Source organism: Schistocerca piceifrons, chromosome 3, assembly GCF_021461385.2.
Source record: "Schistocerca piceifrons isolate TAMUIC-IGC-003096 chromosome 3, iqSchPice1.1, whole genome shotgun sequence".
Lineage (NCBI taxonomy): Eukaryota > Metazoa > Arthropoda > Insecta > Orthoptera > Acrididae > Schistocerca > Schistocerca piceifrons.
In genome coordinates this window covers 311,023,760-311,040,387 of record NC_060140.1, presented here as the reverse complement: position 1 = coordinate 311,040,387, position 16,628 = coordinate 311,023,760, and positions in this window count along the sequence as shown.

The window sequence follows — 16,628 nt, the reverse complement described above, 5'->3', positions numbered from 1 at the left end:
GGCGCTGCAGTCGGTAACGCCTATGTGAGACAAGTGTCTGGCGCAGTTGTTAGATCGGTTGCTGCTGCTACAATGGTAGGTTATGAAGACTTAACTGAGTTTGAACGCGGTATTATAATCGGCATCTACAAGTTAGCGATGAAGTTGGGACTTACCCGTACGACCATTTCACGAGTGTATCGTGAACATCAGGAATCCGCTAAAACATCAAATCTCAGACCTCACTGCGGCCGGAAAAACATCCTGCAAGAACGAGACCAACGACGACTGAAGAGAATCGTTCAGCGTGACAGAAGTGCAACCGTTCCGCAGTTTCATGCAGTTTCAATGCTAGTCCAGCACCAAGTGTCAGCGTGCGAACTACTCAACGAAACATCATCGATATGGGCTTTCGGAGACGAAGGCCCACTCGTGTATCCTTGATGACTGCACGACACAAAGCTTTACGCTTCGCCTGAGCCCGTCAACACTGTCATCGGACTGTTGATGACTGGAAACATGTTGCCTGGTCGCACGAATCTCGTTTCAAATTGTATCGGGCGGATGGATGTGTACAACCTGATCAATCTATAAATCCTGCATGTCAGTAGGGGACTGTTCAAGCTGGTGGAGGCTCTGTAATGGTTGTGGGGCGTTTGTGCAGTTGGTGGGATATGGGGCCCCTGATACGTCTAATTACAACTGACAGGTGGCACATACGTAAGCATCATGTCTGATCAGCTGCATTTATTCATGTCCATTGTGCAATCCGACGGACTTGGACAATTCCAGCAGGACAATGCGACTCCCCACACGTCCAAAATTGCTACAGAGTGGCTCCAGGACCACTCTTCAGAGCTTAAACACTTCCGGTCACCAACCTCCCAGATATGTGCATAATTGAGCATATCTTGGATGCCTTGCAACGTGCTGTTCAGAAGAGATCTCCACCCCCTCGTACTCTTACGTATTAATGGACAGACCTGCAAGATTCATGGTGTCAGTTCCCACCAGCGCTACTTCAAGACATTAGTCGAGTCCATGCCACGTCGTGTTGCTGCACTTTTGCGTGCTTGCTGGTGCCCTACGCTATACATTGGCTCTTCAGTGTAAGTAAGTAAAGGCTGGAATAATATATTGCTTATGTTTTAAAAATATGCAGATAGATATACAATTTGTGCTGTTAGTTGATATTCATATAGACTTAAGCTGAAAGGGGGTACAAGCTGTTGGTGCGTTGGTATATTTGTAAATGAGGCCATTCCATTGTTCTTTTGAGAAATGTCTTGGTAATGTAACTAACTATTTTTGATAAATATGAAGGGGAGGGTGGAGTGTGTGTGTTTGTATGTGTGTGTGTGTGTGTGTGTGTGTGTGTGTGTGTGTGTGTGTGTGAGAGAGAGAGAGAGAGAGAGAGAGAAGAGAGAGAGAGAGAGAGAGAGTTAGTGCATTGCTGCAAATTTAATAATGTAGGTTATTGTTAAAAACAGAGATGATGCTACAATACTATTACGACTTTTATCATTTTTGTCATTTAAGATGGATTCAGGTTGTTTCCTCTGGCGTCTGTATATTTGGAGTGTTTGAAGGACGTCTAGTTATTTTGGCTTTAGTTTGGATTTGTAGGATGCTGTTACTTGTGTTGTTGACATGGTGTTTTGTTTCATGAGGGTGTGTGGCTATTTTAATGCTGCCATGTAATTTTTTAATCTAATCCCAAATGATCTATCTATCTGGCTATTAAAAACAGTCACAGTTGAAACACTGATTTTTTTTACACACCCCTATGGTGAAGTGGATTCCATGTGTTGCTGATGTGAGGAACGTCTCCCGAATCTTGTTGTCGGTAGTAAACAGTATGCCTATGCCTTTTCGTTTGCTGACACTGACAATCTGATACGAAATACTGCCCAGAAACGGATTTGTATTTTTTTCTTGTTTTTTGTAATGTGGTTGTTTCGCTGCTATTGATTGTTTTAGGGTGACTACTATGGACTGCGGCGACTGTTTCCTTTTACGAAATTATAGTTTACTTTATTGGCAATAGTACCTTAGTTCCTTTGTTTTGCTACTGCTCCCTATCAATAGAAATCTTCGTTGTGTGCATTTGGCGTATGTCGAGAGATACATAAATTTTCCACCGAGCGAGTTAGCGCAGTAGTTGTCACACTGTACTCTCATCCACGCGGGGGGAGGGGGAGAGGGGTACTCTCAGTCCCGTCCTGCCACCTGGATTTAGTTTTTCCTTCTTTCAGATTTCCCCATATAGCTTAAGGGAAGTGCCGGTATCCTTGGAGATGGACATTTCTTTTCCTGTCCCAACCTTCTCCGAATCCAAGTGTATGCCGCATTTCTAGTAATACCGACGTTGACGAGACGTTAGATCTTAATTTTCTTTCCGTTATAAATTACTAATTATTTTCGTTCCACAATGTCAGATGGTGCAAGATGTTCGAAATTCTGAGAAAAATAGGTGTAATCTATAGGGAAAGAAGGGTAATATATAGTATGTACAAGAGTCAAGTGGGAAGAATAAGAGTGGAAGACCAAGAACGAAATGTTCAGATTAAAAAAGGCGTGAGACAAGGATGTAGTCTTTCTGTTTAATCTATACACCGAAGAATCAATAACAGAAACAAAAGAAACTTGCAAACGTGCAATTAAAATTCAAGGTGAAAGGATATCAATGATAAGATTTGCTGATGACATTGCTATCCTTGGTGAAAGTGAAGAAGAGTTACAAGATTTACTGAATGGAATGAACAGTCAAATGAATACAGAATATGAACTGAGAGTAAACCGAAGTGAGACGAAAGTAATGAGAAGCAGCAGAAATGAGAGCAGTGAGAAAATTACAATCAGATCTGGGGACCACGAAGTAGATGAAGTTAGGGAATACTGCAACCTAGGTACCAAAATAACCCATGACGGACCTAGCAAGGAGGACATGAGAAGCAGACTAGCACTGGCAAAAAGGCATTTCTGGCCAAGAGAAGTCTACTGGTATCGAATATAGGACTTAATTTGGGGAAGAAATTTCTGAGGATGTTCGTTTGGAGCATGGCATTGTATGCCAGTGAAACACGGACTGTGAGAAAATCGAAACCGAAGAGAACAGAAGCATTTGAAATGTGATGCTACAGAAGAATGTTGAAAATTAGTTGGACTGATAAGGTAAGAAATGAGGAGGTTCTCCGGAGAATCAGAGAGGAAGAAATGTATGGAAAACACTGACAACTAGAAGGGACAGGATGATAGTGCACCCATTAAGAGAAACATAGGGAATAGTTTCCATGGTTCTAGGAAGTTTGAAAGTTGCCGGTTCAGTTACACTTTCATTTTTGCCCACAATATTTTTGCTTTCTAAAATCGCGTGTTTATCCTTGCAAAGTTTTTCAAGCTCATTCTATGGTCAGCTTCGATTATTAAAGTCAAATTCTTTGGGGGTTATCTCTTCGTGTATCCAGTGTAGAATGTATCTCGGGCGGGCTGCTGGGGAACTCAGCCAATGGAGAACGGTCGAGGTGTCTAGCCACGAGACCGTATAGTTCGAATGATTACTCGCCATCCTGTTCCTGTGTCTGCTCTCGGTGTGTTTGCATTCCGTTGCCGTTTTCGGTGCAATACAGTTACTGGTGAAGAGTTTGGATGAGATCTTTACAATTACTTGTCTTGGTGAGTAATAGGCGATGTGTAAGTTGTTTCAATCGAGTGTTCCAAATATTCACAGATATTTTGTAATAATTCTGCATACATAACTTGCAGAATTATAACGTGAAATGACATACTTGCGCATGGTGACACAAAGGCTCATAGATTTGTTGGATCGAGTACTATCTTTTCGATTCGTTGCAATACCGATTCCAACTTATCGTTCTCTCATACATTGTAAATAGTTTGCCTTGCTGGAACACGTGTCCCGAACACATGTAATTTCGGGGCTTTTTCTAGGACTTCGTTTCGTGTTACATTCACTGAAAACTCAAGTCGTCTTTGTGATCTGTTTGCACTGTTTCGAGAACAATATGCAAGTCATTTGTATCACTTCTTTCCTCTACCTAATTCGTCCACTTATCGCAGGTATAATCCATAAAATGCTAGCCATCTTGTCCGCACCTGTTGCTATAGGCTTCTTCATATCGATGATCAGTCATGATACGAATAGTTAAGTGATTCAGTCCTACGCTGTTATTGCAGTACATTAACAATAACTACCCTGTTCTTTGCACGAAGCAAATTACATGCTCACAAGTCTAGGCCACTGGATGCTGCTATGGAATGCTGATGTTGTGGAATAATCTGTATTGTGCTTTTGTATAGTAGCGTAAATCACGTTACGATCTCATTGGCTTAATGATTGACTAATTATTCTTTTCGAGTCTAAACTCATTGATTATTTATACGAGTTAAGTCTCATTGCCTTGCGTTTGGCTATAAGCTGAAATACTCATTATATAACTTGTGGACATGTTTTTGATGAATGCTTACCTCATATGCACCGTTTGGGCGTAAAATAACTTTGAACACAGAATGGCTTTCATGTCTCCCGCTTGACGGTAGCACACAGGAGAGACAATGAACTCTGTTTCACAAGCTGTGATGTGTTCAAAAGAAACAGTAGTGCTATTAACAAAATTACAATATACCATAGTTCATGTACGTGTGACGATGCGAGCAATGATTTAGTGTTTATCCCTTGGCGATGCTACTATGACTGCATTATATTAGGACATGTTTTTAAAAGAGATCTGAAAATGGTCATTGCTGACCGAAATCGCTAGACTGAGGAGCTAACAAGTTTGTGATCATAGACGTGAAATAAAGAAATTGTTTCTAACGAGCTTTGTCCTAGGCGTTCTAAAGACCCTACCTCATGCGCAACGCTTAGAGTATCCCTCGTCGCCTTATCTTCTGACAACGGACGTCGTGTAGAAAGTCGAAAGCCAGTGCGTCTGTGTAGCATCGCAGTCAACTCTCCTACATTCGAACGAAGCAATTTCTCGCAGCCGTTCTTGTAGTCGGACGAAAATGGTAGGTCCTAAGTGATGTCATAATTACAGCAGGAAGTCAAGATGTCGCGTTCTTCTCAGTTCGTATGCGTACCGAGAAGTGGGAAATTTAAAAGTTATCCGATCTCCGAACTTACTTTATACCGGGCCACCCGTGCGAAACTTTCGCACATTTATAGTTTTCAATAATTACAGTATTTGGAAAAAGGGTAGTTGTAGGGATAAGGGAACCTGCGGGAATGAAGATAAAACGTGTTTACAAATGAACCGAACTATAAGAAATAATAATCATAAATTTCTGATACGTCCTTGTATGTTCGTTTCCATGCACGTAATTTTGAAGAAAATTCATTACAGAGTAATACAATACCTCGGTGTAAACGATATTTCATTTAAGAATGTAATTTAGTGTGCTTTTCGTTTTTAATTGTCCTTAAGGGGTACAAAAATGTTAGTTGAAGTAGTTACCCTTGAAAAGGCTACATACAATTGTCCCTGAGTAAAGAAGGGATTTGTTAAATACAATCCTACTCTTTGAAGAGTTTGTCATGTGCCTTTTTTATACTGATCGCAAACGCAATTTTAATAGGAAATTGGCTTCTTGTTAGTTGAAGAGGCTTGGTTGGATCAGATGGTGTTAAGTTTATCCGTGTCATTAAAAGTTTTCCCCGTGCCAGTCAATTGAGCATTAATTGTAAATTCATTGAGGTTTGTTACAATCACGCGTACTTCATTGACTAAGCTCAATTTAGCGTTTTGGTTTCTTATCAACGTGGTAACAGTGGTTTTGGTTAGTAAAGTTTATGTGGCGGTAGCACTGAGGATCTGGTGATCTGTTTCCTCGTCGGACTGTAAGGAGTCACAACTTAGCAAGTCTTTCATTTCCCTCTCCAGCATTTTCTTGACATTGTAAAGTTGTCCTTTATTGCTTAAGATAGTAGTATTTACACCACCCAGTTGTTGGCAAAACTTAATAATTAATGAGGAAATATAAACACACAATAAAAGAAGTAGTGTAGAAATAGAAGTAGAAGAATGTAGTTCACTAATTATGAAATTATTTCACTGCCATCAGTTGCTTGTAATTTATAGATTTCAACCGTAATATTTACAGTTACTTGTTGCTGAAGAGAAGTTTAATGATGAATACGAATATAAACTACAAAGAAGTACATTAATGCGAAATGTATAGGTTAGAATATAGTTTCCGCTTCTTGCCTGGTATATCACTAAGGCCATCATATCTAACCTTATTTTGAGATTTTAATAGCGCTTCGTACTTTATGTAAGCACCTTAGGCCGCAGTAACTAACATTAGGTAAATCACAATTCAAGGCGACAATGCCAAATATGTTTGTCGTTTCAGAAAGTATATTCGTTAAGAAAAGTCAACTTGTACAACAGGCAGAGATAATGGACTACTGTTATTGCCTATGACAAAGCTGTACAAAAATTATCCAGTTACTAAGTACTTTAAAACAAATAAAATGGTATTTGTAATACGATAATATGAAAAAGGAGTCTCTTATTCGTGGTTAAGCCTCTAAAGCGACAAAAGCCTTGGACTAGGGATATGCATATGTAAAGATGGCCGTAGTAACGCTAACACAAGCAACAAAGCACAGTGCACTGGAGGAGCTGTCCGTTGTACTCAAGAGATTCATGTGAAGTGTTGGACGAGGTTATGGGAATTAAGAGACATTGGAGGAAGAGTGGTAATTGGAGCTGGACACAAGCAAAATTCCATTTCAGAAATCGTTAGGGAACTGAATGTTCTGAAATCCACAGAGTCAAGTGTGCCGAGAATACCAGATTTCAGACCACGGACAATGCAGTGGCCGACGACCTTACAGACTGAGAGCAGCGGCATTTGCGTTGAGTTGTAAATGCTAATAAACAAGCAACTCTGCTTGAAAAACACTACTGGCCATTAAAATTGCTACACCACGAAGATGACGTGTTACATACGCGAAATTTAACCGACAGGAAGATGACGCTGTGATATACAAATGATTAGCTTTTCAGAGCATTCACACAAGGTTGCCGCCGGTGGCGACACCTACAACGTGCTGACATGAGGAAAGTTTCCAACCGATTTCTCATACACAAACAGCTGTTGATCGGCGTGGCCTGGTGAAACGTTGTTGTGATGCCTCGTGTAAGGAGGAAAATGCGTACCATCACGTTTCCGACTTTGATAAAGGTCGGATTGTAGCCTACCGCGATTGCGGTTTATCGTATCGCGACATTGCTGCTCGCGTTGGTCGAGATCTAATGACAGTTAGCAGAATATGGAATCTGTCGGTTCAGGAGGGTAATGCGGAACGCACTGCTGGATCCCAACGGCCTCGTATCTCTAGCAGTCGAGATGACAGGCATCTTATCCGCAAGGTTGTAACGGATCGTGTAGCCACGTCTCGATCCCTGAGTCAACAGATGGGGACGTTTGCAAGACAACAACCATCTGCACCAACAGTTAGACGACGTTTGCAGCAGCATGAACAAAATGGCTCTGAGCACTATGGGACTTAACATCTATGGTCATCAGTCCCCTAGAACTTAGAACTACTTAAACCTAACTAACCTAAGGACAGCACACAACACCTAGTCATCACGAGGCAGAGAAAGCAGCATGAACTATCTGCTCGGAGACCATGGCTGCGGTTACCCTTGACGCTGCATCACTGACAGGAGCACCTGCGATGGTGTACTCAACGACGAACCTGGGTGCACGAATGCCAAAACGTTATTTTTTCGGATGAATCCAGGTTATGTTTACAGCATCACCATGGTCGCATCCGTGTTTGGCGACATCGCGGTGAACGCACATTGGAAGCGTGTATTCGTCATCGCCATACTGGCGTATCACCCGTCGTGATGGTATGGGGTGCCATTGGCTACATGTCTCGGTCACCTCTTGTTCGCATTGACGGCACTTTGAACAGTGGACGTTACGCTTCAGATGTGTTACGACCCGTGGATCTACCCTTCATTCGATCCCTGCGACACCCTAAATTTCAGCAAGATAATGCACGACGGCATGTTGCAAGTCCCGTACGGGCCTTTCTGGATACAGAAAATGTTCGACTGCTGCCCTGGCCAGCATATTCTCCAGGTCTCTCATCAATTGAAAACGTCTGGTCAATGGTGGCCGAGCAACTGGCTCGCCACAATGCGCCAGTCACTACTCTTGATAAACTGTGGTATCGTATTGAAACTACATGGGCAGCTGTCCCTGTACTCGCCATCCAAGCTCTGTTTGACTCAATGCCCAGGCGTATCAAGGCCGTTATTACGGCCAGAGGTGGTTGTTCTTGGTACTGATTTCTCAGGATCTATGCACCCAAATTGCGTGAAAATGTAATCACATGTCAGTTCTAGTATAATATATTTGTCCAATGAATACCCGTTTATAATCTGCAATTCTTTTTGGTGTAGCAATTTTAATGGCCAGTAGTGTAACGGCAGAGATCAGTATGTGGCATACAACTTACGTATCCTATAGGACAATGCGGCGAAATTTGCCGTTAATGGGCTGTGGCAGTACACGTTCGAGACCGAGCGCTTTTGCTTATATTGCGAGATCGCTTGCAGCGACTCCTGGGCGGCTGGACCCTAGGCGACTGGAAACCCGTGGCCGGACCTGACGAGTCCCGGTTTCAGTTGGTAAGAGCTGGTGGTAGGGTTCGAGTGTGGCGCAGACCCCACGAAACCATGGTCCCAGGTTGTCAACAAGTTGACAAGCTGGTGGTGGCTTCGTGGTGGTGTGAGATATGTTTACATGGAATGGACTGTGTCACTGACTGCAAATAGCTGCGTTCGGCTACTTGTACACCATTTAAGCCATTCTTGGATTGCTTCACATTCCCGAACAATGACAGAATGTTTGGATGACGATGCGCCATGCCACCAGGGCACAACTGTTCGCTATTGGTTTGAAGAACATCCTGGACATTTGGAGCAAAAGATCTGGCCACCCATCGAAAATTTATGGGACATAATCGAAAGGTCAGATAGTGCGCAAAACCCTGCACCGGCATCAGTTTCGCAGTTATGGACGGCCATAAAGGCAGTATGGCTCAATGTTTGTGCAGGGGACTTCCAACGTCTTGTTGAGTACATGCCACGTCGAGTTGCTGCACTACACTGGACAAAAGGAGGTACCCCACGACTTCCATGTAAGCTAGCTTCGTAAAATATAGACTACTGTCCATTATAATTGCAACATCAAGAAGAGATCCAGATGATAAACGGATATTCATTGGACAAATATATTATACTAGAACTGACAAGTGATTACATTTTCACGCAATGTGGGTGCATACGTCGTCGAACTGTTCGTGCAGGTGGTTGTTGTCTTGCAAACGTTCCCATCTGTAGGCTCAGGGATCGAGACGTCGCTGCACGATCCGTTACAGCCATGCGGATAAGATGCCTGTCATCTAGACTGCTAGTGGTACGAGGCCGTTGGGATCCCGCACGGCGTTCCGTATTACCCTCCTGAACCCACCGATTCCATATTCTGCTAACAGTGTTTGGATCTCAACCAACGCGCACAGCAATGTCGCGATTGGATAAACCGCAATCGCGATAGGCTTCAATCCGACGTTTATCAAAGTCGGAAACGTGATGGTACGCATTTCTCCTCCTTACACGAGGCATCACAACAACGTTTCACCAGGCCACGCCGATCAATAGCTGTTTGTGTATGAGAAATCGGTTGGAAACTTTCCTCGTGTCAGCACGTTGTAGGTGTCGCCACCGGCGCCAACCTTGTGTGAATGCTCTGAAAAGCTAATCATTTGCATATCACAGCATCTTCTTCCTGTGGGTTAAATTTCGCGTCTGTAGCACGTCTTCTTCGTGGTGTAGCAGTTTTAATGGCCAGTATTGTATATCATCCAAACGGTACATGTCTCGTCATGGGTTCCTTATCGAAACTTTATCTAATGAATCCCCTCTGTAGCCGCTAGTAGCCTGTAACAGGAAGTGTGAAACGCCCTCTGTACAAATGTGGAGGTGGGAGGGCGCGCCGTGCTCAGACGGGTCGGCAGCCGTGCGTCACGCTCGGACTCTCACGCGCGCGGCCCCTCCTGCGCGGCGCGGCGCGGCCAGCCGGTCCTAATGAAGTAATGGCCCGGCCTTACGTGGCAGGGGGCCGCCTAATGGAGGCACGCAGTACGCGTCCGCGACGGCCGTGCGACCTCAGCAGGGGGCGACGCGGCGGCGCGATTGCGTTGGAGTGCGGCCGGCAGCCGGCGGCCGTAATGACTGCGGTTACAGCCCATTACGCCCATCAAGCAATCCCAGACAATCCTGCGAAACTGCCGTAATGCGATTCAACCTACGAGACAGGTCAGATGACGAAATGAATGGCGAACAGTGGTTGATTTGCGAAATCCTGTGTCACTGCGTGTAACGCATTTCGTATTGCCCGTCAGAATTGTTTGTTTACGTATTTCGTACAGGTGTACAGTACACTACTTGAGTGAAAACACTTACAAGGAGACGGCACGACCGTGGGGTCGGAGATTTGTCCGAAATTATGTGTGGTGAAAGAGGACCCCTAACACCACACATGGTTAAAATATTAGGACGCACTACCCGGAAATTCCCGGGAAAAATCTATCCAAAGTTTCTTAGGTGCCTTATGAGTATAAAATGTTAGTCCATTCCCGAGCCGCCGTCTGGCCTAGATGTTTAGGGCTCGGACTCTTACGCCAGAGGTCTGGGGTTCTATTCCTCCTCCAGCACTTTTTTTTTCTTCTGTTTCATTTTCTTTTGTTATTCCACCACTTATTCAGAAACTTTCCCAAACCGACATTATCTTTAACAAATTAGTTACATTATTGAATAAAAATTATTTTCTTTTTGTCCAACAACACAAATCATGGGGGTGGGTTTTCCATTTTTCAGTGTAAAGTATATGAGGAGAAACATTGGGTTTTTAGTCAGAACAACAAAGTCGATTCGGAAACATTCAATTTTTATACATATAATAATTATAAACAAGAACGGCAGTGGTAATTATCGTAAAAACAAACAAAGCAATAATTTTTGCGATATCTTGCGCAACATATAAAAGTGGATTTTTTACAATCACAGGGCGTGTGCAATAAATCTGTACAAAAACATGCCCCATTAACATTTACGAAAATGTTTCAAGTTTCTGATAATTTTGAGGCAAACCAGGCATATTGAGTCATGTCTCGGAATATTGGTGACGATAATTGATGGTGAATTATAAAATACAACCTTCCCGGGACTTAATTTGACGATTCTCCTGTAACAATGCAATGCAATTTTGCAAGCAACAGAAAAAAAGTGCCGGAGGACGAATCGAACCCGAGACCTCTGGCGTAAGGGTCCGAGCGCTAACCATGTATGCCAGACGGCGTCTCGGCAATGGACTAACATTTTATACTCATAAGGCACCTAAGAAATTTTGGATCGATTTTTCTCGGGATTTTCCGAGTAGTGCGTCCTAATATTTTAACCACGTGAGGTGTTAGGGGTCATCTTTCACCACACAAAAATTCGGACAAATTCCGGTCCCCACGGTCATGCCGTCTCCTTGTTAGTTATGGTCAGCTCCGGACGACTAGTTTGTAATCTCATGATGCTGGACTTTTATCGCCGTGTGTGAAAAGCAACTGGTGCCCATTAATAGTAACTGGCACCTTTATCTGGCCTATCAGAGCATAATTTAACACCTGTCACTGCCAAAAAGATTCAGGATAGTTTGTTATTAACAAAAAATGGTTCAAATGGCTCTGAGCCGTATGGGACAACATCTGAGGTCATCAGTCCCCTAGGACTTGAACTACTTAAACCTAACTAACCTAAAGACAACACACACATCCATGCCCGAGGCAGGATTCGAAGCTTTGACCGTAGCAGTCAAGCGGTTCCAGACTGAAGGACCTAGAACCGCTCGGCCACACCGGCCAGCTGTTATTAACAGAACCAAACATTGACTACATCAACACCGCAAGCAATACTTCTTCATTGACCGGTGTAAAGATTGTAATGGTACTTGAATTACGTAGCCATTACGGCACCTCACCTCAACCTCTCAATACCAGCAATATCCTACTGTGTTTCTGTAAAATAGTTAACATATTTCTGTGACAACATTCAGATTTGATTTCATTAATGTAGAGGTACTTTGATACATCGATATGTTTATATTGCAATGATATTATTCTTATGTGTATTCTTTCTTTTGTCACTATGATCTTTGACGTACTTGTAACTCTGAATTTTGGGCGCGTAAGCGGTTATTGGAGAGTCAAGTCTTGGTCGTCATGTTGAAAAGACGCAAATTGTAGCCAGTTTATAAAATGTGAACTTTAACAGTGAGGAAGATATTTTCAAGTATGTTTTATATTGTGAAGTGATGTTGCAACAAAAGTAATAAAAAGAAGTGTAACTTAAATTAGGAGTGCTGATTACTTTTTTACATCACCATTGTCCTAACTTGCAAAAGTTTAATCTTCAAGAATGGTTTATGAAACACATCTATAAAACTTTTGAGTACCGCAGAATAACACCTAGGCCTCTTTGCATCCGAACTTGGAATCATCACTACCTAGATTTTCGACGATTGAGCCATGAGTTCACAACGACACCATCGTGGGACACACGAAGATATGAGTGCCTAGTTTATCCATTATATCATTAAATGAGTTTATTAACTGTGCTCTAATGACACCTGCCACATAATATAACTTTGTTCTTGCCCGGAAATGCAATATTTAGCAGCGTGAGCAACACTTCAATCATAATTAATTTTTGACCTTTGTTGTGATAGGGTTGTTAGATGTTACAGAAGAACGCTGAAGATTAAATTGATAGAACAAGCAGTTAATCATGAGGTATTGAACCGCACTGGGGAGAAAAGAGGTTTGTGGCACAACTTGACTAAAGGGTTAAAGAGACAGGACAAATGCTCACTTCCATAGATACTCCGCATGATCATACTTGAAGTACAGCTACTTACGAAGTCCGATATTGGCTGTAATTATCGTATGGCAGCAAAACTTAGTAGACATTTTAATGCATTAATGCGGAACAGATTTACGCTGGAAAAAAATTAGTACCAGGTTTGGGTAACAGGAGCAAATCTGACGCTGTATAGCACATTGTCGACATCTCCAGTTCTCATACTGAACAAATTTGTGTAAGCGGCTACTAATAATAATAAAATCAACATTATGCGTTTCTCACTTGTTTGACTTTCTATGCCCACGTCTCGTTCATAATCCATTACAACTGGAATCATTTCTTTATGTCTGTATTCCATTAACTGCGTCAGATTTTCATCTAGTGGCCAAAATCGGGACTAATTTTCTCCAGTAAAAGTAGGTTCCGCATTAACGTATCAGAATATATACCAAGTATCACTGCACACACTGGAACTCTGTGAGTAGCTTCACTTTAATTGTAACCGTCCGTATCTTGGTAGTCGGCGATGTGGCGCAGCGTCGAATGCCTTTAGAAAATTCAGCTAAACAGTATCTATCTGTTCTTATGCATCTATCGATTGCGAGATATCGTGTATAATTAAATCGAGTTGTTCCACACGAGTAGTTACACCTGAAACCTTGTTGACTTTTTGAGAGAAGTTTTTTTCCCCCTTGAATGTCATAACGTTTCAGCTTAGAATATTCTCTAGGCTCCTGAAATAGGTGGGTGCCAACAGCTTTGGTGTTTATTTCGTGCGTAAGATGTTCCAGCCGGTACTCGGAAATAACAAGGCAGGGGACACCTATCCTCTGGAGGCTAGAAGATCCGACATCTGAAACACAGGAACGTTGCGAAAACTCCTTTTTTCTCTATACAGAACCACCACACACGGTGCGTCTTGGAAGGTACAAATTTTTAAGGCCGGTGGACAAGTGGAAATGTATCGACGTAATGTAAGCAACCCCAGTTTTGGATATACTGAATCGAAAGTTACGAAATCAGTTCCGAGATAACTCTGAAAATAGAATAAGAGAACTTACAAATCGTGGTTTTTACGCTATAACAAAAAGATTATTCTGCACCCTGGACACAGCATAGCTGACTGATATAACGATAAACCACAAACCTCAAGCAGGACAGTATAGGGCGACTCCTGTTTTGCTCTTAACCCTCGCTTCCTGAGCATGGAATAGATGATCTCTTGACTTATAAAATAAGATGCATAGGTAAAGTTTGTAATTTTTTAGATAACTTACAGTCCATCAGTTCATAACAGAAAATGATAGAACAATCAATTTCACTGCTGCTCCTAAATAATTGTTTCCTTCCTTGCTGTTTCATATGGTCCACTGATGAAATGTCTTACTGTTGTTTAAAAAAGACTACAAAAAATCGTGTGCATTTGAATACACAGTTGTGATATGCCTGTTCTTCTTAATAAATTGAAGCGTCATCTTTTACACGGTACATGATACGCAGGAACGATTTCATTTCATTATCTAGCTCGTCTGTTTCAGACATCGCATGTATGCTATAGGATATTTAACTGATTCACGTAACTAAGCACCACTGATGAAGAACGCATCGAGTCACACACACAGTTTTAAAAAGTTTTATCTTACTGGCAAAGTTATAAAGTACGGTGTATTCTTCCTTCGGACATGTATGAATGCCAGAAGGTGCAGCTACTGCAGTGACTACAGCCATCAAGAAGTACAGGAAATGTGTTCGAAGTTCCAAATATTAACCTCCATGGGCTCTATATTGGAATGATGACAAACAAAATTTGTGGCTGACTAGAACAATAAGCAGGATTATCCGCTTTACGCGAGCGATCGCCGTAACCGCTTCGGCTATCCGTGCACGAATCACGACCAGAACCAACTTCTATATGTCGTCGTCCATGTGTCATAACTTCCTCTCGTACTTTACGTACATTCCCGTCCAGTAATGACATATTTATCGAAAGTCGAGGGCCCGGTATTGGCGAATAAATACGAAATAGCAATACTTCTGTTATTAAGAAGTACGATGCAAGTCACAGCTGCAAAATACTAACGCGAATTCTTTACAGACGAATGGAAAAACTGGTAGAAGCCGACCTCGGGGAAGATCAGTTTGGATTCCGTAGAAATGTTGGGACACGTGAGGCAATATTGGCCCTACGACTTATCTTAGAAGAAAGATTAAGGAAAGGCAAACCTACGTTTCTAGCATTTGTAGACTTAGAGAAAGCTTTTGACAATGTTGACTGGAAAATTCTCTTTGAAATTCTGAAGGTGGCAGCGGTAAAATACAGGAAGCGAAAGGCTATTTACAATTTGTACAGAAACCAGATGGCAGTTATAAGAGTCGAGGGACATGAAAGGGAAGCAGTGGTTGGGAAGGGAGTGAGACAAGGTTGTAGCCTATCCCCGATGTTATTCAATCTGTACATTGAGCAAGCAGTAAAGGAAACAAAAGAAAAGTTCGGAGTAGGCATTAAAATCCATGGAGAAGAAATAAAAACTTTGAGGTTCGCCGATGACATTGTAATTCTGTCAGAGACAGCAAAAGACTTGGAAGAGCAGTTGAACGGAATGGACAGTGTTTTGAAAGGAGGGTATAAGATGAACATCAACAAAAGCAAAACGAGGGTAATGGATTGTAGTCGAATTAAGTCGGGTGATGCTGAGGGAACTAGATTAGGAAATGAGACGCTTAAAGTAGTAAAGGAGTTTTGCTTTTTGGGGAGCAAACTAACTGATGATGGTCGAAGTAGAGAGGATATCAAATGCAGACTGGCAATGGCAAGGAAAGCGTTTCTGAAGAAGAGAAATTTATTAACATCGAGTATTGATTTAAGTGTCAGGAAGTCGTTTCTGAAAGTATTTGTATGGAGTGTAGCCATGTATGGAAGTGAAACATGGACGATAAATAGTTTAGACAGGAAGATAATGACAGCTTTCGAAATGTGGTGCTACAGAAGAATGCTGAAGATTAGATGGGTAGATCACATAACTAATGAGGAGGTATTGAATAGAATTGGGGAGAAGAGGAGTTTGTGGCACAACTGGACTAGAAGAAGGGATCGATTGGTAGGACATATTCTGAGGCATCAAGGGATCACCAATTTAGTATTGGAGGGCAGCGTGGAGGGTAAAACTCGAAGAGGGAGACCACGAGATGAATACACTAAGCAGATTCAGAAGGATGTAGGTTGCAGTAAGTACTGGGAGATGAAGAAGCTTGCACAGGATAGAGTAGCATGGAGAGCTGCATCAAACAGTCTCTGGACTGAAGACCACAACAACAACATGCGATATTCCTTCGGACATGCATGAAGGGATTGCAGTGACCGCTCGCGTAAAGCAGGAAACCCGGATTCGAGTGTCGGTCCGGCAAAAATTTTCATTGACGTCATTCCAATATACAGCCGGTGGTGGTTCATACCCGTAACTGCTAATCGATTTCCTGTAATCGAATAACAGCTGCGGAGACCAGCAACGTCCAGAATGGATAAAATAACTTCACTAAAGATTTTGAAGTGTTTAATGTGATAAGAAAATGCGCCCTGGGAGTTGATCATTATGACTACCTAAGGAAACTTCTCTGCGCCACATTTGAGGAGGCACTGACGCCTGTGATAATTCATGTATTGAGTGCTGGTATTTGAGTACTGTATGGCATTTA